This window comes from Anser cygnoides, chromosome 28 (genome assembly GCF_040182565.1).
Source record: "Anser cygnoides isolate HZ-2024a breed goose chromosome 28, Taihu_goose_T2T_genome, whole genome shotgun sequence".
Lineage (NCBI taxonomy): Eukaryota > Metazoa > Chordata > Aves > Anseriformes > Anatidae > Anser > Anser cygnoides.
In genome coordinates, this window is record NC_089900.1 from 3487517 (window position 1) to 3512480 (window position 24964).

Here is a 24964-nt window from a genome sequence, read left to right on the forward strand (position 1 = left end):
TGTGGCCGCCTTGCTCAGGACGAGCCCTGGGCGAGCTGGGTGGGAAATCTGTGCCTTAGCTCCAGCAAAAGCTCTTCTCTTTGCTCTTGACTTTTCTCGATAACACCACTTCCAGGTGAGCTCTGCCCTTGCTAAAACCATACCTCCACCTCCACCATAAATTTCTGTTTTGGAGCCTGTCCTTGCTGCCAAACCCTGGCAGATCCTTTGTGGCCCCTCTCAGCACCCTGTTACTGTAACGTCCCAGTCCCACTGCCCCACACATGCTCCCACAGCCGTGCTGCCAAGGCACCGCACATGGCAGTGCACATTCAGGGCTGGGTCAAGATCCCCCTGTTACAATCCCAATGGCACCCTCAGGGTCCCTTCCTGCCATGGCCCTCCTGCCTTTGCAACCTCCTCCAGCCCATGGCCCCTGCCCTGACCCAGCCACATCCCATGGGGGCCTCTGCAGACAGCCCTGCTCCAGGTCTGCAGGGCTCTGGGCCAGGACAGAGGCCAGCACAGCTGGCCGTTCCCCCAACACAGACCCTGAGCACGGTTCTCCCACCTCCCTGATCTCTGCCCACCTCCCTGCCCTCATCCCAGTCCAGTGGCAGCAGCCCCAGGGCAGTGCCCACCGCAGGCTGCTTCAGGGCCCTGGGCACTGCCACCACAGCCCCAGCCCCTCTGAAGGGCACAGAAGCTCTTGGGGGCACAGAGGGCTCAGCCCCGCAGATGGGTATTTCATGGCACAAGCGTACAGAGGTCAGTGTCCCCTGCTGTGTGCCTTGCTCTCTTCTGCAACAGATCCCCAAGAGGCCTGCAGACCTTCCTGCTCAGAAGGCATCCTCAGCACAGCCCTAAAGATCTGCACATAGCTGATGGACTCTCCAGGCAGCTTCACATTTATGTCCTGGAGGATGTCCTCTGCCCTGCCCCATGTGGGACAATCATGCCTATGTACCTCAGTGACCATCTCTGCTGTCATTAGACACCAACATGTTGCTCTTAAATCCTATGCTTGGTCTCTCCCAAATCCATGCAGCAACAGGCCTGCCGGGGAGCAAGTGCACAGCCCAGATTTTGGCACAAGCTGTGAAAGAAGAGTGAAGTGTTCAGACTGCACTATTAAGATCCTGTTTTATTAAGCAGATACTAAAACAGTCAGTGCTGACCTTCTGTAAGAAGAAGACATACATTGATATCTGCCCCCCACCAGGCTCCCTGCACATGGCCCTGGGGCTGCAGGGGAACCTGCTGGGAAACAGCCTGAAGGGATCCCTGGGCTTCCCTCCCTCCCCTGGGCACACACACTTCACAACAGAGTCATTTCTCCTAGCAGAAAATGAATTAGCTGTAACAATAACTTCTTTAAATTCCAGTATCAGTTTGGACATGAAGTCATGGTGGGGGACATTTCTTCCTCCTCGTGGCCACTTCCAACCTTCCGAGATGCACTTTGTGCTGTGTTTTTTGCTTTTTTTCTGTTTTTTTTTTTTTTCCTCCTGCTGTTCCCTACTACCAAAGAAAGCTCCATCAAGGTTGAAACCTCTCCTAAAGTAGGCATCCCAACATATCAGCATAATTGCTGCCTGTCAACCAACCAGACAGGAGTCACCTCACCAGCATCTTCCAAGAAATGGAGCTGTTGCTGTCCTTGCACTTCTTGGCTGGACACAACCAAGCCTTGTGCCTCCTGCTGTCCAGTCATGGACTCAAGCAGAAGGGACAGCACAACCCATATGCGGGCCTTCTTTCTGTCTGGGTCCTCCTGGCTATGTAGGCAGAGGGGATCGCACAGTCAGCATGCCAACCAGGTGCCTTCTGCTGGCCTAGCAGGGCCACTGGCAGATGTCAGCCAAAAAGTACAGATCCCAGGGAGAAGTCAAGGGTGACCTGTCAGCTACTTCAGACAGAAGTGACCTCACAGTCCCTTTCCGTGACACGTTCCTGCTGCTGCCCTATCGTCTGCAGAGACAGAAGTGACCTCACAGTCACTGCCCCAGTCACATTCCTCCTGCTGGGGCAGGGGATCCTGAGGCAGAGCTGAGCTCATCAGAGCATTCCCACCCATCTCGTCCTTGTGTTTGACGAGCTGATCAGATCCACGGCCCCTCACATTCATCTTTGAATGCCATGTGACTGCACAGCAACCTCACGGCTCCGGCCCTGCCCGAAGGGGGCAAGCGCCTAAAGTTACGGGTTAGGAGAGGGATTGAAGGTGAGGAGGTTAATGCACAGGAATGGGGGCTTTGGGTGTTAGTTGTTCATGTATGGCATTAGGGACTAGAGCTCACTTTTCTGGGTTAGAGATGAAGCAAAATCTAGTGGAAATGTTTGGTGTTCTGCTTGTGGTGTCAGGTCTGTGGTTAGGGTATGGTCAAGCTCTGTGGTTTAGGGTTTTGTTTAGGTCTGCATTAAGACTAGGGTTAACCAGAGCATTTTAATGCTAGTGTTAAGGGCAGGGATCAGGGCGAGCAAGAGTGTAAGGGTAATGGAAAAAGGCTATGGACTAAGTTTGGCTTCAAGGGATATTGTGGACAAATATTAGAGTACTGGATTCCAGTCAGGGTGTGGAGTAGCATTTAGGTTTAAGGATTAATGTTACAGAATAAAATAGGTTAAGAGCCTCACATGACTGCTTTAAGTCAGCTTTACGGTGGGATCCACATTACCTGAACATTCTAACCTCTTCAAAATCGTTAGCTTCTGCTATCCAAGCTCCTCTTCCCTCCGCCAAATCTCTCATCTCTTCTGGCCAGGCTTTCCTGACTTCCCCATATCAGCCACCTTCTTAGGGGCAGCTTTCTGATGGCTTTCATGAACTCAGAGTATTTGTCTCACCTCTGCTGACTACTCCATTCCTGAGAAAGAAACAGCTCCTAAGCCAGCATGGAGAAAGACACCAAGGTCTGTAGGAGCACCCTGCACAATGTGCCCAGCAGCTCTGCAACACCACAAAAGTGTGCTTCCTGCCTACAAGTTTTGGTTCCAGAATGGTTCCTATGGACCCAGGGTAACTTCTTCCAGGCTCTCATGCAGGCTTTATGTTCCCCCAGGCATCTGGGAGGCAGTGGCCCCCTTTGTGTAGAAAACTGAAAGCAGCCCTGAAGGATGAATTAGGCAAAGCTGAAACCTCTGACATGACAACAGCTATCCAAGACCTCTTCCTCTACGGGGCCTGCCAGGTACTTAGGAAGAGAGGATCTTATGACCTACGTGCAAAGCAGGTGGATCTGCTGGCCTGTCATGGACACCAGCAGATGTGAGCCTAAAGGCACTGATCCCAGCCAGAAGTCAAGGGAAGACCTGTTGGCTACTTCAGAAAGAAGTCAACTCACAGACCATTTAACAGCCATTCGTGTCCTACTGGACTTAGAGCTTCTGAGGCACCACTGCCCTCGTAATACCATACCTACAAAACATCCCTTTCTTGGGCAAGGCTCTGCCCACGTAGAAGTGAGCTGGCTGTGATCCTTCAAGCCCATGGCACTGCTGCTGGACTCCCAGCCTCTCTGATGCATGGGAGCCAGTTCTGTGCCAGTCCTGGGAGGTGCTAGGGCAGGAGGGACCTTGCAGGCAGTGTTCAAGCCCCGTGCCTGTTGGCAGTCTCTCAGCTCCTTCCACACAGTGAAGATCACGCTGACGTCCAGAAGCCATGTGCCTGCAGCTGGCCTAGAAGACACTCAGGGGAGGCACCCTCCCAGCCCCAGCCCCTGCCCCAGCCGCAGCTGGCGGTGCTGCTTTGCAGAGCGAGGGGGCTGTGGTACCCGGGGCACAGGGGCACTCTGCAGGGCTGTGTTGGGCAGGCTGGGAGGCAGACCCAGCTCATGGGGTCACTGCCATTGCCCCAGGGCTGCGACAAATCACTCGCTGGACTCCTTTGCCAGGCCTGATGAGTGCCCTGGGGCTACAGAGCTCTCCTCTGCCTGTTCACACCAGATTGAGCACTTGAGCTCTGCTCAGGCCACCTGGGATAGGCTCATGCTCTGCAGGCTCCATTCACTGCTGTTTCCTGGACTCAAACTTCCCCTGCAGATCCAAGCACTGGTGCTCCCTGGCTGTGCTGCTGGGATGGGACTCTTTTCCTCTGCACCCCTGCACACGGGCACTGTCCCTGCAGAGCCAGGACAGGTCTCAGAGGATGGACGTCAGACAAAGAAGGCAGTGCAGGCTCCTTTATTTTGTTTAAATTCACAGAGAGCATGGCTCCTCAGGTACAGAATCTCAGTACATACACTCAACATGTACATACTGAACTGGAAATGGGACAAATAATGATATTTTATTGGGCAACAGCTGAATTAAAGCTAAAAAATACTGGTACTAGAAACACATACTCAAAGACACAAACAAACAAAGAAAGCAAAAGAGAATATTGAAGAGAATATTGGCTCTTCCTGTAATAAGTGACATTATGAGTCATTCGCAGAAGATGACTGAAAAATAATTTCTTCTGAAACACCTCAAGATATCAGTTTCCACAGGGCATGTTTCAGTCTGTTATTCCTCATGCTGTAGACGAAGGGGTTCAATGCTGGAGGAACCACTGAGTACAGAACTGCCACCACATGGTCCAGGGATGGGGAAGAGATGGAGGGGGGCTTCAGGTAGGCAAAGATGGCAGTGCTGACAAACAGGGAGACCACGGCCAGGTGAGGGAGGCACGTGGAAAAGGCTTTGAGCTGGCCCCGCTCAGAGGGCATCCTCGGCACAGCCATGAAGATCTGCACATAGGACACCACAATGAAAATAAAACAACCAAAGCCTAAAGAAAAGCTAAACACAAGTGTCCTGACTTCCCTGAGGTACGAATCTGAGCAGGAGAGCTTGAGGATCTGGGAGATTTCACAGAAGAACTGGTCCACAGCATTGCCTTCGCAGAGGGGCAGGGAAAATGTACTGGCAGTGTGCAGGACAGCATTGAGAAAGCCACTGCCCCAGGCAGCTGCTACCATCTGGGCACAAACTCTGCTGCCCAGGAGGCTCCCGTAGTGCAGAGGCTTGCAGATGGCAATGTAGCGGTCATAGGCCATTATGGTGAGAAGTGAATATTCCACGGACATAAAAAGTACAAACAAAAACACCTGTGCAACACACTCTTGATAGGAGATAGCCCTGGTGTCCAGGAGGGAATTGGCCATGGCTTTGGGGAGAGTGGTGGAGATGCAGCCCAGGTCGAGGAGGGCGAGGTTGAGGAGGAAGAAGTACATGGGGGTGTGGAGGCGGTGGTCGCAGGCTACAGCGGTGAGGATGAGGCCGTTGCCCAGGAGGGCAGCCAGGTAGATGCCCAGGAAGAGCACGAAGTGCAGGAGCTGCAGCTCCCGCGTGTCTGCGAATGCCAGGAGGAGGAACTCGGTGATGGAGCTGCTGTTGGCCATTTGCTGTTTTTGGTCTTTTGGTCCTGCTCAAGGAAGAAAAAGCACTGCCAAGTTACTGCAGACTTATCTGAGAAGTTATGGCAGACTGAGTGAGAAAAACTCATTCTATTTCTCAGCTTAAACCCCCCAAAATTCTTGTTCCCTTCCAGGCAGACAATTGGTAGGTCCCTTTCAGGAGTTCTGATTCATGCTGCCTGAGGGTATCCTGGGAGAAGGGGACTCTGCTGTAGGCAACAGAGGAGTAAGTCCTGCCCTATAGCAAGAGGTAAAGAGGAACATGGGGTAATCTCAGATAAAATTTAGTGATGATATCAAAGAGTCTTACCCCTTTGTTTCTCACAGTTCAACCAATTGCCGAGCAGGACTTTGGGGATTTATTTTTTTGTATTTTTTGTTATTGATACCTCCCCAGCGTTTAAGTTCTTTTTCTGAGGCAGAAATCCTGGGCATTTCTGCACTCCAAGTGAAATCCAGTGGATCCTCAGAGGCAAAGGGACTGTCCCTTTAGTGCAGAGTGTCCTTCAGGGAGGACAGCCAGTCTGTCCATCAGTGCTGGTCTGAGCTGCCCTGTGCTGGTATCTCTTTGAGCTGCAGGACAACTGCAATCAGAGTTTCACCTGAGCAGGACCTGAACGCTGCTGAGAGCAGAGCAATCCAGGCTCAAATTGCACATCTCCAGACCCCCCACCCTGTCCCCATACTCCCCTTCCCCCAAGTACACCGAGGGCTCACTCCATGTACATGTGAAACCCCCATCCCCAGCCAGCCTGGAAACAAGAACAGCAGCAGCACGGCCAGGTGGAGAAGCCAGGAGGAATGGCAGCGTGCTGCTGCCAGGGGAGGCAAGGCCAGGGAGGGACAGACAGACACTCAGCAGACCCTCCTCTGCTGCAGCTCTGCCTGCAGAGGAGACTGCTCATGCTCGTTGCAAATACTGTGTGTTCTGTTCTGGCAGGAAGACACAAAGATAGGGCCCTGGGCATCAGAGGGTTTCCAGCTCCTGAAGATCAGCTAGAATAAAACAGGAGAGGACCACAAAGATAGTGTTGGTGCAGCCTGTGGGCTGAGGTGTGGAAAGGGATGTCATGAAGTCCATCGCTGACACATTATCTCCCATTGCAATGCTCTAGGTGTCAGTCTCCTGTACAATCCCAACAACCCATTACCATGAAACCTGCCTGCCTTCCACTGCAAGAATCTGCAAGCACAGACTGCAGAAAAATTCTTACCCTTTGGTTAGCCCCTGCCTTGGTCTTTCTCTTGAAAAATCCAATCACCGATGCCATTCTCTACAGCATCTTCTACTCTGTGCTGGAGAAACAAAAAGAGCCGCCCTGAGAGATGCTATCAATGATCAGATGTGCCAGCTGTAGAAGACCCCTCTGTCAATCCCATCTGCATTGCCCTGCTGCCAGAGACTCACAGTGTCAAGAGTCTGCAGACCTTCCTGCCACACGCTGCCCTCTGTTGTTGCGCTCCTCGCTGCCTCCAACACCTCTCTCCTCTCCTCTCCCCGTGCCACCTGTGGTCAGAGCCCTCAGCCCTGCTGCGCTGTGCAGAGGAGCTGCTCCTGGGCAGAGCTGGCTCTCTGCAGCGCTGCCCACTTGCCAGGAGCTCCCCTTGGGCCCAGGAGCCCGGCCCAGCTCAGCAGCACAGCACACAGCACCCGATCATGGCATCGCTTGCTCTGTGCCATTGGGCTCCCTCGAGGTGTCTCCAAGGCCTCAGGGCTGACAGCTCCTGAAGGCAGCAGGGTCTCTCCTGGGGTATGGTGTTTGGAGCAGACTGAAGTCATCACCAACTGCTCCTCACTGAACACAGAAGAGACTGATTTTAGAAGTGTGATTTGTGCTGTTGATGTGCAGTTGTCAAACATGATGTTGTGGTTTAACCCAGCTCAGCACCACACAGCTGTTAGCTCACTGCCCCTGCAGCTCCACACCTGTAAAGCTCATGGGTTGAGATAAAGACAGTTTAAAAGGACAGAAAAGGAAGAGATTAATAATAACAACAACAATAACAACAGTAATAATTAGGTGTACAAAGCAATGATGTACAAGGCAATTGCTCACCACCCAACGATCGATGCCCAGCCCATCCCCGAGCAGCGGTCCCCCCGACCCTGGCCAGCCTGCACCGGGATCCAGTGTTGCGGTTCCTTGACATTTTTTTTAGGGTAAAACCAGCTTTCAGAAGGATTTGGGCTATTTCCTTCCCTTCTCAAATACTTCTGCTCTGTTGCCCCACATGACGATGTCACCAAGGTATTGCAGGTGTTCAGGAGCTTCCCCCATTCCAGGGCAGTCTGGGTCAGTCCATGATAAATGGTAGAGCCAATTGCTTTGTCAGTCACCTCTTCCCTAGAGGGGGATCCCATCTGCTTGGCTTCCCTGCCCTCTAATTCCAGGCTATTGGCCCTGTTCTCCCAGCACTGGAGCAGCCAAGTGACAGTGTGCTCACCTAGATGATGACTGAAATTTTTTCACAAATCTCATAGCTCGCCCTGGGATAAGGGTCTTGTAGGTTACTGATGCCATTCTGATCTCTTCCTCTTTGCCCTCCTTCTTCCTTGGTGGCCCAACTTGTTGAAGCATTCCTTGTCTTCTTCCTCCATTCTTGTCTGCATAGGAGTTTCTTTCCTTTCTAAGAAAAAAATAAATAAATGTTTTTTACGTCCATAGTTTTCTCTTGCATATAGGAGCAACCAATAGTGGCACAGGTTGGTTCTCTGGCACAGCAATGGGACCCATCAGAGAGGCTGGAGTGGCTGCAGGGCCTGTCACAGGGGTTGGAGAGGCTGCAGAGCCCATCCCAGGAGTTGTTGTGGCTGCAGGGCCTTTCAGAGGAGTTGGAGTGGCTGTAGGGACCGTCACACAGGTTGGAGTGGCGGCCTGTCACTGGACTTGGAGTAGCATTGACTGTGTCTTCTATACTTAGGAAAAGGCCCAGCATGTTGCAGTGATTTGTGTCTTTTCACAAGACTTTTTCATGCATTTCACCAGTTTTTTAGGATTCTGCACTTGCTCAGGGGTGAAGTTCCAAAGCATTGGATGTGCCCACTGCTCTAGGGTCCTGCCAGTGTCCTCCCATGCTCCTAGCCCCTACTAAATCTCCTGCCTCGGGGCAGACTTCTGGATGGCATTCTCAAGTACTTGTTTAACCTTAAACAAAAGCTGAAACACATTCAGGAGACATCACAATAGGAACAGGCTGGTTTCACCATCCTAGGGATATTCAAAGCTTTGAAGAGCTATTGTAACTAGCCTGGAAGAGAAAGGGGAGGTGAAGGAGAAAGGGAGAGTGAAGAAGTTGTGAAAAGTGTCACCCTTTTGTCAGCTCCCTGTCCCTATCTACCAGCTCAGGGGCTGAGTACCAGGGGAACAACTGGTCTTGCTGCTAAAGGCTGAGGCAAAGAAGGCATTAAATATCTCAGTCTTTTCCTCATCTCTTCTCAAAATGTTTCCCTCCACATCCAATAAAGTACGAAGATTCTCCTTAATCCTCCCCTTCTCGTGTATTTCTAAAAACATTTTTATTGTCTTTGATGGTAACAGCCAGACTGATCTCCAGTTAGGCTTTGGCCCTTCTAATTTTGTCCCTGCAAAGCCTTGCAACATTTAGGACAAAGCTCCAAACAAAATGACAGAAGGCATGAGAAGGAAGCACAGAAAAGGTGCCTTCCATGCTCTAGCCTTCTGTGAGTCTGTGCTGCAATTCCGTTCAACTAGTTACTCCTGCATTGTCCAAACTCTCCTCCAACAGCAGCTCCATCACTGAGTTCCTCCTCCTGCCATTCGCAGACACGCGGGAGCTGCAGCTCCTGCACTTCGCGCTCTTCCTGGGCATCTACCTGGCTGCCCTCCTGGGCAACGGCCTCATCCTCACCGCCGTAGCCTGCGACCACCGCCTCCACACCCCCATGTACTTCTTCCTCCTCAACCTCGCCCTCCTCGAAATGGGCTGCATCTCCACCACTCTCCCCAAAGCCATGGCCAATTCCCTCTGGGACACCAGAGCCATCTATCAACGGTGTGTTGCACAGGTCTTTTTCTTTCTTTCTTCATATCAGCAGAAATTTCTGTCCTTACTACCATGTCCTACGACCACTACGTTGCCATCTGCAAGCCCCAAGCAAGTTCTTTCAGCATCTCGGTCGTTCAAAAAGCACCTCTGTGAAGCATGCAGAGACCTCTCTGGAGTACCCTAACTTCTCCCTGGGGTAGGAGAGGTAGATCCCCAGGATCCCCAAGCATCACTCTGTGTCACCCATCACAGCCTTGGTACGCACAAGCACCTCCCCGTGCTGCACAAGCAATTTGCTGAGGCAGCCAAAGATCTCCCCAGAGCACCCGGTCACCTGCGTGGGGTATTCAAGAACCTCCCTGGAGCACCCAAGTCTCTCAGCAAGCCACCCTGGTGTCTCTTGGAGCATGCAAACATCTCTGTGCAGCACCCAAGCGTCTGCCCCAGGCATACTTGGACATCCTAGAGCATTTTCCTGGAAACACAAGCGCCTCCCTGGGAGCACCCAAGCATATCCCCAGGCCACCCAGACACCTTCCTGAAACACCCAAGCATCTTCCTGTGGCACCCAGGCATCTCCCTGGGGAAACCAAGCACGTACTTGGAGAGCCCAAGCATCGTTGTGAGTCTCCATCTTTTGTGCGTGAGCAAACCAAGGGGCACCAAAGGATCACCTGGGGGCACCCAAGCATCTCCATGGGGCACCCAGGATCATCCTTGGAACACCCAAGCACCTGCACACAGCAGCCATGCACCTCCCTGGAGAAAGCATGCGTCTCCCTGGGGCACAGAAGCGTCGTCTTGGAGCTCCAGAACATCTCCCTGCATTGTTCAAGCATGTCTCTGGAGCACACAAGCAGCTTCCCACATCCCCAAGCATTTGAGCAGGTCACTCAAGCACCTCCCTGGATCCCACAGGCATCTTCCGCAGGTAGCCAGGCATTTCCCAGGCATCTCCCAGAGCACTCCAGCATCTCCACAGGACACTGAAGCACTTCCCTGGTGAAGCTAAGCACTTCCGTGGAGCACCCAGGCATCACCCCAGGGCACCCAAGCACCTCTCTTAAGTTGCCAAGCATAGCCACAGGGCACTAAAAAGATCTCCTTGGATGACACAAGCATTTCCTCAGAGCAAACCAGCATCTCCCTGGAGTGCCCAAGAGCCTCTGGAGTGCCCATCCATCGCCCCAGGACCCCAACTCTTCCCCTGGTGCTCGCAAGTAATTCCCTTTGCACCCAAGTAGAAAGTCAGGGGAAAAAAGGGAAAGCGTCCCAGGGCACCCAAGCACATAACCCTAGAACGCAAGCTCTCACTTTGAGCACTGAAGCATCTCCCCATGCCATGCAAGCCCCATTCTGGAGCACTCAAGCATCTTCTAGGAGACGGTCTTAAACTACCAGAGCATTCATTTCCATTAGATATTAGGCATGTTCGTGGAGCACCCAGGCATGTCCCAGGGCAACCAAGGTTGAAATGGAGATTCCAGGGTGCTCCAGGGAGGTGCTTGAGTGCCCTGGGAAGAGCCTGGTGTGCCCAGGGAGCTTCTTGTCTCCTCCAAGGCTCTGCAGGGCTGATCCCGGGAGGTGCTTGTGTGCGCCAAGGCCATGCTCGGTTTCCAAAAGGAGGAAATTGCATGTTGCCGGGGGATTATGTCGAGTTCAGGGCGGCAATGTAGAGATTCAATCCAATGACAATTCAGGCAACTGTGGGGCTGGGACATACTGGCTGATAGAGTTCCAATAGGGTGAAGCTTTGGAAGAAGCCTGATGTGTCGTCGGGAAACCACAGGTATTGGGAAATCCTCAGGAAAACACAGGTTTGTGTTTGAAGCCAAAGTTAGTAAGGATGGAGAGAAATTAGGAGAGCTTTGGCAATCATGGGGTCAGAGGGAGGTGGGAATGTGAGTGTGTGGTAAAATTCTGCAGGGATGCAAGCACAGATACAGGAAAATGTACGACAGGATGTGGAGGGGCATGGCGGAGGGCCACTGTGGGGCTGGAGCCCCCCAATGGAACCGGTGTCTTTAGGGCTACAGCTGCAGCCTCTTCCACTGAGGCCCAGCAGAGGACACCGGTCCCTTACAGCCCCTGGGCCTTGTTACCTCCTCAACCCCACAGAGCCTGGCAAGTGTCCTACCAATGTCCTGCACTCGGAATTGCACACCCCCACATCACACTGCCCCTGCCAGAGCCCCGAGCAGCCCAGGAAGTGCAGGATGCCCCTTTCCAGGGGATGAGCTCAGGCCTTGGCCATCCCCCTTGGTGAAACACATCAACGGCTTTCAGAACCACATCCCCACTTGATTTTCCACCTGTAACCAGTGCCTCTGATTTCCTCCTTCACCATCTCCCAGGGACAGGCACCTTGTCCGCTTGTTCCCATCGTGGTCTCTTCAGGTATGGCCCTCAGTGGAGCTGGCCAACACCCTCAAACAGTTGGAGGCTTGCTTGTCTTTTACTTCTTCAGAGGCTTGCTCGTCTTTTACTTCTTCAGAGGCTTGCTCCAGCTTTCTGGTTCTGCAGTTCAGGAACTTGGCAGCAGAAGGCCAATCAACATGCAAAACTCCCTCAGAAGCCAAGACTCTGGGCATAACTCTCCTGAAGTCTTCAATTCTTATGGGTTAATTAGGGAGATGCCAGGAGTCTTCTTAAAGGGAAAGAATTTAATAATAATAATAATAATAATAATAATAAACAACCTTCTAGGAAAGAATCTCTTCTTTCTGCCTTTTTTTTTTTTTTTTTAGTTGTCCACCTACAGATAAAATGATATCAGCGACCTCCAACTGATATTAATTCTGAATGTCTTCTAAGGGACTCTGAAAATGTTTTTTTTAAAGACAGAAGGTCCTGTGTCATATCTCATAGCCCCAAATGGGTGCTTCAGCTATTCCAGGGTATCCTTGAGGCAGCAGCAACATCTTTGTGGGCAACTGAATCAAGCCCTGAAGGACATTGTAGGCCAAACTGAAATGTATGTGGAAAATTCCTTAATGTAATAAATTTGTAAGAAGACTTCAATTTCAGAATTTTTTATGCTTGTCTACAAGTTATCATCATTTTTTTAAAAGGTGATGTACATGGAGCAGTGAGTTATGACACTTTCTCCCCCTTTATGTGAAGAAAAAAAAATGTAACTCTCTCCAAAAATATATTTCTTCCCAACACTTGAAAGGGAGATTATGTTCCCAGGACATGCGCATATTGGCACATTTCACCTTTACATCTCAGGTCTAAGCAGAGCAGAGAGCAATGAAGGTTAGAGAGGTTGGACACATCCTGCTTTTATCTCTTTGCTGTCAAGCAGCGGCCACACCTGTGCTAGGAATTCCCTCACACATCCTTCCTGTTTATGAACCAGCCAAATCTTTATGGCACAAGTGGCAGACTCCAACACCCAGAAGCCCAGAGCACAGAATTATCAGCAAATCACAGAATCATTTAGGTTGGAAACGACCTCTAAGATTATCCAGTCCAACCTTTGACCTAGCACTGCAATGTCCACCATTAAAACATGTCACAAAGCCCTACATCTTCATGTTTTTTAATGACCTCCAAGGATGATGACTCAACTACTTCCCCTGGCAGCCTGTTCCAATACTTCATAACTCTTTCAGAGAAGAAATTATTCTGAATATCAAACCTAAACCTCTCCTGGCACAACTTAAGGCTATTTCCTCTTGTCTTATCACTTGGTCTCCTGGCACAACTTAAGGCTATTTCCTCTTGTCTTATCACTTGGTACTTTGAGAAGAGACTGATCCCCACTTCACTATAGTCTTTTTAAGGTGATTGTAAAGCACGGTAAGGTCTCCCCTGAGACTCCTTTTTAAGGCCCAGGGCACAGCTGAGGAAAGCAAATGTGACCCCTGTCTTAAAGGAATGCAAGATGGAAGACCCAGGAAACTGTAGGCCAGACAGCCTTTCCTCAGTTCCTGGGAATCTGATGGGGTAGCTAAACATGGAAAACATTTCCAAGCACACGGAGGATAACAAAGTGATCAGGAGTCAGCATGGATTCACCAAGAGTTTCTTGAGACTTACCAGCTTGACAGCCAGTGATATCCCTTTTGGGAAACTGGAATTCCTGGGCATCTCCCTGAAGTGCCAGGGCACTGATGTGTATAGTGCATAGAAAAAGAGGAAGAACCAGAGGTCTGTGTGTGCTTACAGAGCTCTCATTTTGGATAGCAGAGATGGCGTAACAGCCCACAACAGGGGTGCGTCCAGGGGTGGAGAGGATTGTAAGGCACGGAGGGAGAGCAGACCTTTCAGGGGGAGAGCAGCGGCAACGTAAGGAGCTTTGCCCTGGTTTTGGTGATGAGAATTCATGGGTCTGGATTAGCAGGCACACGAACATGGGTGACCTTGTAGTTGGTGTCACCTAGAGACCTCCTGTAAGGAAGAAGCAGCAGGTATGGCCTTCCTCAGACAACTGGAAAATGCCTCAAGTTTGCAGGAAATGGTCCTCACGGGGGAAGTTGAAACACTCAGATTTCTGCTAGAATACCAGTACAACAGAGCACAAGCCATCTAACGGGTTTCTGGAGGGCATCAATGCTAAATTGATGAGCATGCAAAGATATTGTTAGGACAGCCAAAGCCCTCCTGGAGTTGAATCTGGCAAAGGACGTGAAGAACAACAAGAAGGACTTCTACAAGGACATCAGCATTGAATGGAAGGCTGGATAAAATGCAGACTCACTGCTAAATACAGAGAAGGCCAAGGTGGCAGAGGACATAGAGAAGGCTGAGGCACTGCTCACTGTCCTCTTTGCCGCATTCTTTCCAACCTTGGCCTCTGGAACGGCAAGTCCTTGAGATCAGAACAAAAAAAGCCTGAAGCAGGGAAGTCGTACTTTGTGAGGTGGAGGACCTTGTTAGGGAACCCTTGGGCAAACTGGATTCCAAAGAAGTGGTGGTTAAGAACACGACTGGGAGGAGTAAGTAGGAATTTATAAAGCGGAAAATGTGTTTAACAAACCTGACTGCCTTCCACTAAAAGATGTCCTCAGATCGTGGAGGCTTGTGGTTGCTCAGGGAAGTTGTGGAGCCTCCATCCCTGGAGGTATTCAGAACCCATTTGGACATGGACCTGGGCAACCTGCTCAGGCTGATCCTGTTTGAGCAAAGGGGTTGGCCTAGGCAATCTCCAGAGCTCCCTTCCAACCTCAAACATTCTGTCATTCTATGATACCTGGCAGTGTTTCTGGAAACTTTTCCGTGGTACCTCAAACCAGTCTGAGTCCTGGTGCCCAAGGAACAGAGTTTGCTTTTAGGATGACCTCACTCACTAGGTAACCCTGATGAGCAGAGATTACAAAAGCAGGCAGTGTCTCAACCCACAGCAGTATTCCCAGGTCCAGACTCCACTGCCTTGAGGATTATGAATTGGAAGAACCTTTGGAGGCCTGTACCTTGGCCTGCCCTCAGCTGGGATAACTTGGCAGCTAGATCACGTTGGTCAGTGCTTGGTTCACCTCTCATGCCCAGAGGTGATTTTTTTTCCTCCTTTCATTTGATATCTTTCTGCTTTTTCTATCTTCTCTGCCCCAACTTGTGCCCCTGCCAGATCACCACACCTACTCAGACCAAGGGCAATCCCAGCCTGCTCTTGAAGCACAGCCTCACCAGGATCCCCTGGGACTCTGCAAGCAGGCTGTGAGGGCCTGCTCCAGGAAGAGATGCACTGCATGAGATCAGAGGAGGGCACGTGAGAAACCCAACAGCCAGTGCAGAGGGACAGTGGCAGTAATTGTGAGCTGATGTGGGGCCAGAGCCAGGGGCTACAGAGATCACCAGTGAAGCCCTCCAGCAGCTCCTTTCCACACCCATGCAGGGAATAACACACCCAGCGGTGCTCCTGAGAGAGGTCAGGACACAGGACAGGAGGCACTGTGAGCTGTGGTGCCAGGCACTGATGCTCAGCCCTGGCTTTGGGGTCTCCCAGCAGGTGCTGTCAGTACCTGCAGTCCCAAAGCCCCTGGCCCTGTGGGCAGCACTGAGGCCCGTCCTGACCTTTGGGAGCTGCTCTGGCTGCAGAGGGGCTGCCAGGAGCACTGGGGCTGGTGCTGCCCACCCACACATCCTGCCCCAGGTGTCTCCTGGTCCCTGCAGCCATGGCTGTGACTGAGGGGAGAGGCCGGCCTGGCTGGGGCGTGGGGCCTGGCAGTAGTTTGGGGGTGGTGGCCGTGTGAGAACTTGCTGCAGTGCTGTGGCTCCTGTCCACAGGCCTGTCTCTGGGCTGGCCCAGCATCACTGCCCCACTCACAGCCCCATGTCCCCTCTGTGTCGGCACTGCTTGGGGCAGAGGGCATCAGGGCCAGGGAAACAACCCCCCTGGCACGGTCCCCACAACAGAGCTTGGTGCCTTGTCCCCCTACAGCCCTCCTGGTCTGGCTGCTTTTCCCAGTGCCAGGCCCCAGACCAGCCCTTGCTACGTCTCACACAGGGGCTCGCTGACAGCCCCACTCTAGAGTCTGTAGGGTCTGGGCATGGGTGACAGGACTGGTTGTTCCTCTAGTGCAGGCACAGATCATAGCATGAGGAAGGAGCCAGACATTTCCAGGACCAGTTCCCACCTGGGATTTTATACTTTCCTTTTGGTTGATGCCAGCTCTGCTGAGCTTTGAAAGAAAAGCCCAGCCTTCAGGAAGTGAAAAAATCCCATTTATTATATAGAGAAAGCAATTATGTTGCTATGAGACAGTCTGCACTGCTACACACTTTGAGACTGACTTTTATCCAAGCTTCTGCTGAGACAATGCAGGTTCATTCAGCAATAGCAGTGGGAGGAGTGAATATATATTTTGGGGGGGGGGGGGGGGGGGAGGGGAACAGCAGAAGAACAAACAGTTAAAAATAATGAAATTAAAATAATGAAATATGGAAACAAGAAAAAATATAATAATGGAAAAGAACAAAGCACAAGGCTGGAATGGGATATATTGAGAGTCACCTGTGGAGAGATACGGGAACTTTATGATTCCTAAAAAATATAATTAAAAACACTTTCAAAATAGCATCCTTTAGTGCTTCAATCCTCACACTGTAGATGAGGGGGTTCACTGCTGGGGGAACTGCTGAATACAGAATTGCAACTGCCATGTCTAGGGATGGGGAGGAGATGGAGGGGGGCTTCAGGTAGGCAAATATGGCCATGCTGATAAACAGGGTGACCACAGTCAGGTGAGGGAGGCACGTGGAGAAGGCTTTGTGCCGGCCCTGCTCAGAGGGCATCCTCAGCACTGCCATGAAGATCTGCACATAGGACACCACAATGAAAGAAAAACATCCAAACCCCAAAAAAGCACTGAACATGAGAAATCCAGCTTCCCTGAGATAGGAGTCAGTGCAGGAGAGCTTGAGGATCTGAGGAATTTCACAGAAGAACTGATCCACAGAACCCCCTTGCAGAGGGGCAGGGAAAATGTATTGGCAGTGTGCAGCAGAGCATAGAGAACCCCACTGCCCCAGGCAGCTGCTGCCATCTGGGCACAAGCTCTGCTGCCCAGGAGGGTCCCGTAGTGCAGTGGCTTGCAGATGGCAACGTAGCGGTCGTAGGACATGACGGTGAGAACATAAAATTCTGCTGATATGAAGAAGAGGAACAAAAAGACCTGTGCAGCACATCCTGCATAGGAAATGGCCCTGGTGTCCCAGAGGGAATTGGCCATGGCTTTGGGCAGAGTGGTGGAGATGCAGCCCAGGTCGAGGAGGGCGAGGTTGAGGAGGAAGAAGTACATGGGGGTGTGGAGGCGGTGGTCGCAGGCTACGGCGGTGAGGATGAGGCCGTTGCCCAGGAGGGCAGCCAGGTAGATGCCCAGGAAGAGCGCGAAGTGCAGGAGCCGCAGCTCCTGCATGTCTGCGAATGGCAGGAGGAGGAACTCGGTGATGGAGCTGCTGTTGGACATCTGGTGCTGCCTCTGGGTATGGAGATCTGGACAGGTCGGAAAACAGCATGACAAGTCAGGGGAGTCTTCTCTGAGTTAAGCCTATGCCATTCCTTGTAGACCCTCCCCCTGCCAGACTCAAATGGTTCTTCTTTCTTTGTTGAAAAATGTCATTCAACTTCATGACATAAGCTTCATTTCTAAAGTTCAGTGTGCCGTGAGAAGCAGGGACCTCTGCTCCTGGACTCTTGAGGGAATCAGTCCTGACTCAGAGCAGTGAGTGCACAGGAACATGACAGCTGGGCAAAGTTTTATTTTCAGATTTTGTCAGATGAAATCCTTTCTTACACAGAAGGCCATGTCAGCATCTGCATTCACAGTGCTACAGAATTGTTGTGGTTTAACCCGGCTGGCAGCTAAACACCACACAGCCGTTCGCTCACCCTCCCCCCTCCCTCTCTGGGATGGGGGAGAGAAACGGGAAAGTGAAGCCTGTGAGTTGAGATAAAGACAGTTTATTAAAACAGGAATATAATAATAACAATAATAATAATAGTGATAATGATAATAGCATTAATAATAATAACGTGTAAGAAACAAGTGATGCACAATGCAATTGCTCACCACCTGCTGACCGATGCCCAGCCTATCCCCGAGCAGCCGGCCCCCCACCCCGGCCAGCCACCCCTATATATTGTTTAGCATGACGTCAGATGGTATGGAATACCCCTTTGGCCAGTTTGGGTCAGCTGTCCTGGGTCTGTCCCCTCCCAGCTCCTGCTGCACCCCCAGCCTGCTCGCTGGCAGGACAGAGCGAGAAGCTGAAAAGTCCTTGGCCTGGTGTAAGCACTGCTCTGCAACAATTAAAACATCAGCATGTTATCAGCGCTCTTCTCATCCTAATCCAAAACATAGCACCCTACCAGCTACTATGAGGAAAAATTAACTCTGTCCTAACTGGAACCAGGACAAGAATGAAGTTGGCAGAAAGGAGTTTTAGAGACATTTTTTTTCTACATACCCTTTTCCCCCTCTTCATGTTGAAGCAGTGTTCTCTGAAGTCAGAAATCCTGAGCATTTCTGCTGCACTCACAGGGAATGGTTTTGAGACCTGAGAGGCAAAGGGATTCCCTGTGGCTCAGAGCAGAGTGAGGGAGCTGGCTGGACTTGTTCCCAACTGCCCTGAACCTGCAGCTTTTGGACAGCAATCACATTTCTGTTACCTGAAAAGTTGCCAGACACTGCTGAGAGCAAAGGAATCCACTGCCAGTCACTGAGTGCCCAGCCTTTCTCTAGGTACCTGAGCAAGGTCTCAGCATCACAACTCTAGCCAAGGACACCTATCACTCATTTCACCAACCCAACGGCATGTCCTTGCATGCAGCATCTCTCTGCTTCTTTCCTGGGCTTTCAAATAACATGAAGATGCTATGGAAAATATTTGCATCCTGCAGGGCAGCTCACCACTTGAAAGGACACCTCAAGGAGATAGCCAAGTGTCCTAATGACGGTGTCTCATTAAGGGAAAGTCAACTCATTCCCCAGCCTCACAGAATGCATTGCCCGTGATCCTAGGCAGCCCCCCTGCACCACAAAGGAAAATGGGCACATGGCTGGAGAGATGCGCCTCTGCTCTGCTGGAGGTGTGGCTGCAGAGGACGTGCTTCATGCCTTGGAGCCACGGCCACCAGGGCAGGGGTTTTCCTGGGTGGGAGAGGAGACAAGGGGACTTGCTCAGAGGAAGGGCTCTGCACTGATTCGAAGAAAAATATGGTCGTTTCTGATGAATTCTCCTTCTGACAACATTTTTGGTTTTAATTGCTTATCATTCCTTGATCGTATCCCTGGAGGTTTTATTTCCAGGTTTCCCTGTCTCATATCTTAGTCCTGTTTTTGCTCACAGCCCCAACCCAATCCCTGTGCAGTAAGCTTTGCCCTTCAGAAACTTGCCTGTATGCAGGGCACCAGCTAGGGGCACGTGCATCTTTGAAGGTGTAAAACAACATGTCAGAAAGCACTGATGGGTTCATCAAACTTGATGCTGAACCTGTCCATGAACAAAATGGAGGCTGAAGGCAATTTATCAGCCCCCTCAAAAACCTTCCGATGATCAAAGTTACAGTTCAGGAATCCCAGAGATGTGTTCAAACCTCACAGTTACTTTTCCATTTCATTCTGCAACCTCTCTCCATCCCGTAAGTGTTGGAAAGTGAAAACAAAGCAGAAAATTCCTGCCTTGAAATTCCTCATGAAAAGTCCCCTTGGATACAACCAAGGGTCAGGAAACCCCCTTGGGTTGTGCTGTGGATCTGTGAGCAGGCTGCCCCAGGCAGCAGCCTCCCGCCAGCAGCAGGACCCTGCCCTGCCGGGGGGGCTCCTTCCACCCGCAGCTTCTCCCCGCGGCGCCCTGGGCAGCTCCCCGGGCAGGCTGAGTGCTGAGCCTGGCAGGCGGCAGAGGCCCTGCCCCGACACACAGCCCCTGGGGCACAGCAGGGACCCTGCTCTGCACCACAGCCCTGGGCACCCCTGCCTGCACCCGCGGCTTCTCCTTCCTCCAGGAGCTGCGGCTGCATTGCCCTCCAGCCAGAGACTTACCGGGGTCAGGGCTGGCAAGTGTTCTCCCCCAGCGAGCTCTGTGCATCCTGCCACTTCTGCCTGCCTTTACCCACTCTGTCTCTGCAGGCAGTGCCCCCAGCCCTGCTGCGCTGGGCAGAGGAGCTGCTCCTGGGCAGAGCTGGCTCTCTGCAGCGCTGCCCGCTTGCCAGGAGCTCCCCTTGGGCCCAGGAGCCCGGCCCAGCTCAGCAGCACAGGCCCAGCCCAAGGCCTCCCTTGCTCTGCCCCCCACCAGGCTCCCTGCCCATGGCCCTGGGGCTGCAGGGGAACCTGCTGGGAAACAGCCCGAAGGGATCCCTAGCTTTCCCTCCCTCCCCTGGGCACACACACTTCTTGCTAGCATGTTCATTTCTCCTAGGAGAAAGTGAATTAGCTGTAACAATAACTTCTTCATGTCCCAGTATCAGTTAGGACATGAAGTCATGGTCAGGGACTGATCTTCTTCATCCCCCCTTAAGGAAGGAAGTCAGCAGAATCAGTCGAGGCATCTCATGCTGCTTGTTATTCCTGGGGTTGGAAGGGGTCTCAGCTCCCTCCCATGTCTGCCACAGATTCACAGGACCCTGGATTCCTCTGGCCTCAGTTCAGGTGTCCACAACATACGCACCTTAATGCGAATTACTGAGCCACAATAGCTCCTTAGTGGAGATGGAGGACAGGCAGGAGCTGTTCAGATGCAAACATCTGGTGAAATTTGAGGTTGATCCCCTGGGAGTGTGGTGGAGGCATTCCTTTGGGTAACTGAAATGGCAGCAGATGCCACATGTAGGACAACTGAACCTGTCCCTACTCCTTATGTGCAGGGCAGCCTGCAGAGGCTGTCAGCAGAGCAAAAGGAGTCGTGTCACAGGGAGAGCTAAACCATTTTCTTCGTCTTCTACATGCCCCATGGCTGTAATGGCTGTTGTGTCTCAGACATCTCCACAGGGCCTCAGCTCTCACCAGCAAGGTCTCCCTGCCCTTTGTGCCTTGAGGCAGGACTCTGCAGGGGTACAACAGGTGGGGACAAAATCAGTGGTTACTTTGCAAACTACACCCTTAACAGTTCATGGGACCTTAGGGCGTGCATCCACGGGTACAGGGAGAGTGTTCTGGCCTGGAGGTACTGGTTCCTTATGATCCCAGGAAGGGATCGGACAGCAGCATTCAGATACTGTAAGGGATCATTTAACTGCTCTTAGAGCTAAGACTGTAAGGAGAGAAGACTATAGATGACCTATTGAATCTGGTGTGACTTCATTCTAGACACAGTACTCCACTGTTAGTTGCAGCTCTCCATTAGACATTTGCACTGACCCTATGGGATTATTAAAGGGTGAGCGAGTTTTGCTGATCAGTCCTTGGCTCTCCAGTAATGAAGCAGCATATATATGGTAATCAGGGAGTCTCGGATAGTGCCATATTGCCACTGGTGCACCATTTGGGTAGCTAATGGCACTTCGACCCTGAGCAACCCCACAACTGAAGGATCCTGTGAGGGACCAGGCAAGGCAGAAAACTGTTTAATGTGCATAAATCACCATAAATCACCTCCAGCATGGCCAATTCCATCAGATACAGGCTGCCTCTCTCCCTGGTGGTCCATTTGCCTGGGTGACATGCAACATCTTCCTTGAAGGGATACCTTTCCTTTACACCTGACAGGAGTTGCCTCAAGAGAGTGAGGCTTTGTGCCCCCTTTCCAACTGCTTTGTCAATGCCCCCTTCCCTGGGGAGGGATCCCAGCTGCTTGGCTTCCCTGCCCTCTAATTCCAGGCTACTGGCCTTGGTATCCCAGTATCGGAACAGCCAGGTGACAATGTGCTGGCCTAGATGATGGCTGAAATCTTTTCGCACATCTCACAGCTCCCCAAGGAACAGTGATCAGGTGCTTACTGATGATTTTATGATATCTCACTCTTCATCCACCTGTTCCTCTGATTGCCCTACTTGGGAGTAGCCTGCCTCATCTTCTTCTTCCTCCTTCCCTCTATGAGTAGGAGCTTCTTTCCTTGCTAAACAAGGTGTTTTTTTCTCACGTATACGTATGACTGATACAGGCACAGGTTGGTTTTGTGGCCCAGTCACAGGGATTGGAGTTGTGTAGATTGCAACTCAGTAAGCAAAGGCCAAGCCCCAGCACATTGCAGTGATTTCTGTCTCTTTGGAATTGCCAGGGTGATGACACTCCTTTTTCAAGCATTCTGACATTTTTTTAGGTTTCTGCACTTGTTCAGGGGTGACGTTCCAAGGCATTGCAGGTGCCCACAGTTCCAGGTGCCCGCCCATATCCTCCCACACTCCCTGCCACTCATAATTATCCTGCCTCAAGGCACATCACTGTGTGGCATTCTAGAAATAGGTTACCCTAACCTTAAACAAAACCTGAAACACATTCAGGAGAAATAAGAATAAGAAGAAGTTGGTTTGAACATCCCAAGGATATTGAAAGTTTTGAAGAACTATTGTACCTAGCCTGGAGGAGAAAGGGGGAGGTGAAGGAGAAAGGGAAAGGGAAGAATTGGGGAGAAGAAGTGTCCCCCCTCATCCCTCCCATAGATGTCTCCCCAAGGAGAACAGGTAAAGACTGTTAATTATGAACAGTTTCCGAGAGAAGGTTCCTCAAGTATGGAGGTGACAGCAATGCTGAGTACAACTACCAGGTTAGTCTCATGACCAGCAATTTCATCATAACATAAGGTAGCGTTACCCAGTAGAGTAAACTAATAACCATAAACCAGCCCCCAGAAAGCCCCCAGCACAACAGGGAATACACCGAGTACGTAATGTGCTATCTAACAGAATTCTGAGGCGAAACACAACTACTGCACCGAGATTAAAAAATAAATAAAAAAATACACCTTGTGGTCAGCAGCTATGAAGCAGATATAATGCTTGTAACCATTTTATTTTAACATGATCTGGTCATATCTGTTATTATCTCAACCCTTTGGGCCCCACGCAGGACCCATTCAGGAAGGAGGGCATCCTGCAGGAGAGACCCAGAGAGGGCAGAGATGGATTGTCAAGGAGCGGTGGAGACAAGTGTCATGGACTGACTGCAATCCCCATTCCCCTGCACCACTCAGGGGAAGGAGTTACAAGAGGCTGGATGGGGGAAATGGTGTTTTTAGTTTGCTTGTGGTTCCTGATGGTTGTAGTCCACTGGTAATAGGCAATAAATTCTATTAATCTGCCTATGCTAAGTCTGTCTTGCCCATGATGATAATTGATGCCCATGACGGTATTTGGTGGCTGACCTCGTGCTCTACCCCAACCCCTGAGCTCTTGTCATCATATTTTCTCCCCCTTTTCCTTGTAGGTTGGAAGTGAAAGCACAGTTGCCGTGGAGTTCACCTGCGTAGCTGGATAACACCACCACAGTAATGGACATGGAAAGGGTTCAGCACCAGGACTGTGGCCACCCAGGGATGGCATCTCAACACCCAAGACATGCTCTGCCAGCCTGCCTGCACAGAAGAGAAGGAACAGAGGTTTCCCTGAAGGGAAGAGGAAGGCTTGATTTCCAACACAGGCATTTCTGGCACATCCCTGAGAGGCCTGGGGGAGCTGCAGGCCACAGAAGTCTCTGGGACACCAGAGGTCTTTCCTCCCAGAGACAGATTCCAAAGAGGCATCAGCTCCCAGGGGAACCTGGCCCTGGATTGTCCCCATCAGGAGAAGTCTGAGCCATGCCCAGAGGAGCCCTGGGTCTCAGGGCAGCCCCAGCCTCAGGACCCAGGAATCCTGACTGCCACATTGTCCCCGGACCCAAAAGGACCCTCAGGCAGGACTCTTGCAGCAGCCATCAGCCCTATCCAGCCTCCTCCCAAAGCCCTGGACATGAAGCTCTGGACAGCTGACAGCCCCTGGGACACCCCTTGGGAAGGGGCTCCTGACACCCTCACCTTTGGAGGAGAGCTGCAGGAGCACTGGGAACATGGAAGTCAGGTCGGAGGTGATGGTCGCACTCCAGCAACCCTCCATCTCGCTTGCTGCTGGCCCTCAGCTCACGACAAGGGATGCCCGCCCTGGCTCCTCAACCACAGCTCCTCTGCAAGGTGCCCTTGCTCCTCCACCCGTCAGCGAGGGTCGCCCAGTGCAACCTTGCTGCCTGCTGCCCCCACTCCTGGCCACAGAAGGACAGCGGTGGGGAGCACCCAAGCAGTGCCCAGCAGGGACCAGGCCTTGCAGGGAAGTGCCGGCACTGCCGCTGCTCCAGTGAAGATATCCTGGTGATGCAGTGCATCCATCCCCCTGTGACATCAGCATGTGTGTTGTGGTTTAACCCGGCTGGCAGCTAAACACCACACAGCCGTTCGCTCACCCTCCCCCCTCCCTCTCTGGGATGGGGGAGAGAAACGGGAAAGTGAAGCCGGTGAGTTGAGATAAAGACAGTTTATTAAGACAGGAAAATAATAATAACAATAATAATAATAATAGTGATAATGATAATAGTATTAATAATAATAATGTGTAAGAAAACAAGTGATGCACAACGCAATTGCTCACCACCCGCTGACCGATGCCCAGCCTATCCCCGAGCAGCCGGCCCCCCCACCCCGGCCAGCCACCCCTATATATTGTTTAGCATGACGTCAGATGGTATGGAATACCCCTTTGGCCAGTTTGGGTCAGCTGTCCTGGGTCTGTCCCCTCCCAGCTCCTGCTGCACCCCCAGCCTGCTCGCTGGCAGGACAGAGCGAGAAGCGGAAAAGTCCTTGGCCTGGTGTAAACACTGCTCTGCAACAATTAAAACATCAGCATGTTATCAGCGCTCTTCTCATCCTAATCCAAAACATAGCACCCTACCAGCTACTATGAGGGAAAATTAACTCTGTCCTAACTGGAACCAGGACAACGTGTCATTTGAAGGCCTGTGAGGTCACCAGCAAGGAGATGGCGCAGGTCGGGAGAGAGACGAGAGATTTCCCTTCTTGTCCTGAGAAACTGTCGCCTCCCTTCTGCCCAGTTCTTTTCCACAGGATCCTGACAAATCCACCAGGAACATCTCCAAATGGTGACAAAGGCCATTGGATATAGGAAGTGGAGCGCTGGAGAAGTCACCGCTGTGTTCCTGCCCCAACACACCTC

General features: G+C 51.6%; 1 pseudogene; it reads right to left on the reverse strand.

The window, feature by feature from the left end:
• Window positions 1-3817: 3817 nt before the first annotated feature.
• On the reverse strand, window positions 3818-18804 carry LOC136787311 (olfactory receptor 14C36-like; annotated as a pseudogene).
• Between the last annotated feature and the right edge of the window lie 6160 nt (window positions 18805-24964).